Source organism: Crocodylus siamensis, chromosome 3 (genome assembly GCF_052110815.1).
Source record: "Crocodylus siamensis isolate JL-2025a chromosome 3, ASM5211081v1, whole genome shotgun sequence".
Lineage (NCBI taxonomy): Eukaryota > Metazoa > Chordata > Crocodylia > Crocodylidae > Crocodylus > Crocodylus siamensis.
Window position 1 is genome coordinate 233,531,442 of NC_143397.1, and position 4,124 is coordinate 233,535,565.

Sequence of the window (4,124 nt, forward strand, 5' to 3'; positions counted from 1 at the left end):
TAATTGAAACCAGGGCTTAATTTGGCCTTAATAGAATATAATTTCTTATACTAGAGTTGTTACTGTGGGTTTTCCATCCTGGTTCTGAGGTACTCTATGAATTCCAGTGCATCTCAATGACTCTTTGGCAGGTTAATTGAGCTAGAATTAGATGCATACTGCTGATGCCATCTGCTTTCATTCTTTTTTATCTCTTCAAAAGCTTTTGGTCTTGGACTTCCATAATTCATGAATAGATGATGAAGGAAGGGCAGTGAGATCTTACTGTTATTCAGCAGTATGAATTAGTAGTTTACTTAGTTTGGTACTTAGTGGTACATGGTTTCCTACCTAGATAATGCGGTCATGGGTGCATTAGAAATATAGATTAGTAGATAATTTTCTGAGTATGCATGTTATTTTTTTATTTCAGAATTGTCATGCACATTATTTCTTTAAAAAACAGAATCATAATATGCTTTAATATCAACCAACATTTTCATGATCCTGGAATCTGATAAGAACTTTTAATTCTCAGAACTTATATTATCTTGAGATGTTGAAACAGACTTATATTTCTTTAAATAAGACAGTTAATGTGATTGCTTCTATACATGATATAATCAGGGATGAGATGCCCAAGTGCTAGGTGTTACTGGCTGTATCTACATGAGTGGCAGACTGCACAATTTAACCACGTCAAGAATGGTACCTCTGTGGTCCTTGTTTCTGATTTTCAATGTAGAAGAGACCAAGGGGAGTTACTGATGTGTCTACCTTAGATATCAGTTCTGAGATATAATTTCTTTGGGGAATTTCCAGAAATGTTATTGTTTATGGATTTTTCCCTTGGTAATTAATCTCTTATTGAATCTGGTATCCAGACCATAGCAAATACATCTAAGTAACTTCAGTGCCTATCTCAGGTATGGAAATGAATCTGCATTGGTTTCTGACAATTATTTTGTCACAGAGCATGCAGGTGCCCTGATCCTTAAAGCGGAAACAGCTAGGGAGACAGCTGTAGCAGTGAGTGGGGAGTGCAGCTGCTGGTTACTAGGGCAGCCAGAGAAATAATGAAGAAGTGCAGGTGCAGGTTGCTAGGTCAACCACTGTGGGTCAGCTGACAGGAAAGGGCAGGGCCTGGCTCCTAGATAACTCCCAGGCTGAGGCCAGGCAGGGAGTTCCCTGCTAGCAGCCATAGAGGAAGGAGCTCTGCCAGACTGACCACAGAGGAGAGGCTAGATCGCAGATAGCTGTGAGACTGGGGGAAGGATAGAGCACCCCTGATGTGGCAGGACTAGTATTATAGCCAACTGGCTTGAATTTATGTTGTAGCCAAGAGGCTTGAGTTTCTGTTTGCTGTTTACAACCGGAGGAATGGGTAAGACTATCAGGGGTTGGAGGAGGCCTCATAGGGGCTCCACAGTAGCGTGGGGACCAAGGTGCCAGAGAAGGCACAGCATTCAGGGATGCACTGACCCCAGCCCCAAGAAGGGGAATGGAGAATTGGAGGCTAGGTAAGGCCGAGGCCTCCTGAGCCCTGCAGGGGGTTTAATACCCTGAAGAGGAGAGTTGGGTCCAGGCATGGGCTATGGACACTTGATCTCCCAGGCTGTGGTAACCCCAGAGCAAAGGGGGCAGTGAAACACCCCTAGGTCAAGGGGGCAGCAAGATGAAGCCCCGAGGCCGAGGGGGCAGTGATTGATGAGTGCCAGGGGGTGCAGTTGCGAGGCAAGGCAGTGGAGAGCCCGAGCGCCTGTGGGCACAGGTGCAAGATGAGGGCCACGGAGAGCCCGAGCGCCTGTGGGCGCAGGTGTGAGACGATGGCCGTGGAGAACCAGACAGATCAAACAACATCCGGGACATCAGCGAGGCTTGGGACATGGTAAAGGGGTGGTTGGAGCCATGCATAGCCCATAAGGCTGGGGGCACAGGAACACCCATTAGAGCAACAGGTTAATGCACAGGAGTAGAACTGTGTCCAAGAAGATGAGAGGCAGCCTCTCTTTTACTTTATATATAAGATCAAGATGTGGCGGGCAAGAATGAGGGTGTTTTAAAGTAAACCTGGCACGGTAGGGGGCTCTAGGGCAGATCATGGCCACCCCTAGGACCCCACTCCATGACAATTTGGTGCATTGGCTGGGAAACCAGCCATGCACAGGGAAGGAACCCTGTGTCCCTAACTAGGGAGATGAACCCATGGGCTAGAGTAGAACGACAGACAGTTTGGCAGGAAGGCAGTGGGGCCACAGCTCACTAGGTGCGGCTGAAGGAAGGATACCCATTGCCGAGAATTTTGGGAGTAAGACTGACACCCTGACCCAGGAAGACAAGGTCAGGGTAGTTATGGCTCAGGAAGAAAATATGGGAGGCCAGGGATAGGAAAACTTTGCCTGGCAACTGAGGATGGATGAGATGAAGGAAAAGATGACCCAATTGGAATGGGAGGTAGGACTAGCAAAAGCCCAGAAAGAGAGAGTGGAGACGAAGGCCGCCGCATTACAGCAACAGGTACAGTCAGGCAAGAAAGAGGGAGAAGCAAAAGAAATCAGGCACCTAGTGGTGGCAGAGGCAAAGAAAACTCGAGCAATTGAACAGCTTATTTCCCAGGAGGCTCAGAAGAGCCAGGAGAGGGAAGAGAAGCTGCAGAAGATGCAGAGGGAGATGACAGCATCGATGGCATGGTCTCCAGTGGCCTGCACAACTCTGGCAAGGGAGCAGAAGGAGATGTTGGAGGTGTCAAGGAGCCTAATTAGCGTCCTACAGAAAGAAATCCACAGCAAGGAGGACCAAATAAAGGGGTTGCACGATGAGTTAGAGGACTGGCAACAGAAGTGCATGCAGACAGAACACCCAGCATAGGAACTGCGGGATAAACTGATTGAAAACCATACCCAAACAGAGGAAAATGGCAAGGTGATTGTGTGGGAGATGGAAAAGGTAAAAGCTTACATCATAAATCATGAGGTGCTGCGCAATCAAAACCTGCCCCTTGAAAGGGAGTTAGAGGACAGGGAGAGGGATGGATTAAGGTCCCAGTTATAGAGTGTGGAGGTGGGAAAAGACCACCTCGGAGAACAGGTACAATCACTTAAAACCCTCCTAAAAGATAGCCAGGCTAAAGAATAAGGGTAAATGCAAAAAAAGAACAGTTACAGTTTGAAATACTATAAGGAAAGAGATTCAGGTGTTGGAGGCTGAAAATAAGAGGCTACAAGAGGCATATAACCAGATGGCCCTGAAAATCCAAGAACTGAAGGAGGTTGAGAGGTCAGAAGAGAAGGTAACAGCAGGGCAAGAACAGCAGACCTTAAAAAACACGGACACAAAGGGAAAGGCTGGAGGTTCTTGAAACTCGACTAGCGGAGTATGTGAGGGCCACTAAGTACGAATACCATGAAAGGGAAGAACTTAAGGAGTCCTTGAAGCAGGCCGAGGCGCAATTAGAGAACACCTGGTCTAGGATTATGAAATGCCTAGGGCCAGAGGAGTTTCCCAGTGTCAAGAGCCCAGAGGGTCCTAAAGAGGAAGCTGGGTGAGGGCAGCTGGGGAGGAGTACCAGGGAGGAGAATCCCATAGAAGAGAAACCAGGAGCCTTACAAAAGGATGACCTGTCAGCCCTCCTAGAATACTGGGACCAGAGATGGGACCAGTGGCAGAGTCACCATACACAGGAAATGAGCCAGCTAAGAGACCAGCTGAGGAAACTATTTCTACAGCAAGGCAAGGGAGGAAGTGCAGCACCCAGTCAAGGGCAGCCAGAGGTGGATGACTTAGGAGATGGGGGGACGACAGGGAAAGATGAACAGGTTTCCCCAAGAAGTGAGAATTCTGCTCAATGAGCCAAGCCAAGACGCAAATGGTCCAGAGCCTAAGGTAGCAAGAGTCCAGATAGAGACAGCAAAAAGAGACCCAGCCGAGCCCAGCAAAAGAAGAGGCGACCAGGAGCAAGAGTTGGGGAGAAGGAAACAACCACCAAAGAGGGGACAAGGGCCTGAAAAAAGACCACAGATCTATGTGAGTAACATTACCAGACAGATCAGGTGATGGACACTAAGAAAGATCATTGAAGAAAAAGTTGGAGGAGTGGCCTACGTAAAAATCTATAAGGGGCCTGGAGGGAGATCCACTGGCCACAG

The 4,124-nt window shown here is 47.8% G+C and overlaps 1 pseudogene; it reads left to right on the top strand.

Annotated features, from left to right (window-relative positions):
- Positions 1-1,566: 1,566 nt before the first annotated feature.
- LOC149869563 (uncharacterized) lies at positions 1,567-3,030 on the top strand (annotated as a pseudogene).
- Positions 3,031-4,124: the final 1,094 nt, after the last annotated feature.